We start from the raw sequence: 1492 nt of genomic DNA, 5'->3' as shown, positions 1-1492 counted from the left end.
TGATCGCATTCGAGTTTACAAACATATACAGCATTTACAAATATTATAACCAAATAGTCTTTATTTAATTTATGAAGCAAAATTAATTTAATGTAACACAGAAGTTATTTTTATATTATATAGCAGATTAAAATAATTTTATTAAATCTCAACGAATTTACCGATTCTTGTGTTTTTATTTTACAATTCACTTTTTACGTAATAATATATGGTATTACTAAATTAAATAAATAAATAAAAAGCTTTCATGTAGCTGGTCCCAAAACAGTGTGGTTGTGTGCTCTTTTTCCAGTAAATGTGAACTATTGGAACACATGAAGACTAGGCACCCTACACCCACTGCCTATGGTCTCTATTCGTCCTGTGATCCCAAAAGAATGCACAGTAAAGTTATCAAAGTAGTATGATTAAAAAAATACAGAAAAATGCGCAATAAATTTTCAAAATGAATGTACAGTACAATATAAAATGACACACACACACACACCCCCACATACTGTTATCTTCTTCGCCACTGATCGGCTCCACAGATATTATCTTTATTATAAGTATTTAAATTAGGCGAAAATGTTTTATTTTAGTTAGAAGTATATGTATTTTACTGCATATCTACGATCATAAATCACCTGCAGCGGGCAGGGCATGAAGGATGAGGGAAAATGCGTGGTAAAACACGGTGGAAAACTGATCATATGATATCAGAATAATCGTCTCTACGTGATTTGCACTTGAACAATTTAATTATTTACCATAAATACTCATACGCAAATATCTGCCAAGTCACCGCCCAAGCGGTGGCGAAGTGGATATCTGTTTACAACGGACCCGCTCAATTGTTGCACAAAAAATGTAAAATTACACCCTGATGCCTCAACAAGTTACTTTCATGAGTACAAGATATATAAGCAAGTACTTTGCTTAATATGGCGGAGGGTCCGTCCGTCCGTCTAGGAAGTTAGGTAGGTTTCTTTGGTTGGTTAGGTCAAGTTCTATTAGGTTCCAGTAAATGTCGCCTCTTAAAATACTAACTATAATAATAAAAGCACCTGTGGAAAAAACTAACTTCAGGCGAGTGCTGTTCTCCCACATTGCCAGTTATCCATCAACACAACGAATACAGTATATGGAAACAAAAAACGAATGCATTAAAGAAAATGGTAGCACATGTTGGATGAGCTACTCAAGATGAACCTCTTAGTATGTTTACTCGTAATATAGTTTGTGTAAATATATTTTATTCCAAGGAAAGATATATTGCCGATAACCACTACTCGAACACAAAAAACTCCGTTATAACAGTATCTCATGACCTGGCCGAGACAAATGTTTTTTTGTCTTTTTCAGTACATAAATGATTTTCGTTATTAATGGTTACGATAAATGTTCTACAATCGTCAAACACAATGTGACTATTTTCCAGATTATAGAGGATAAGCAGTTTGTATTAATTATGAGTTTATGTACTCGTATCGACAAAATATCTAATTTAAAA

This window comes from Homarus americanus, unplaced genomic scaffold, assembly GCF_018991925.1.
Source record: "Homarus americanus isolate GMGI-L3 unplaced genomic scaffold, GMGI_Hamer_2.0 scaffold52806, whole genome shotgun sequence".
NCBI lineage: Eukaryota > Metazoa > Arthropoda > Malacostraca > Decapoda > Nephropidae > Homarus > Homarus americanus.
The sequence above is the reverse complement of the archived record's forward strand: the minus strand, read 5'-3'. Positions refer to the sequence as shown.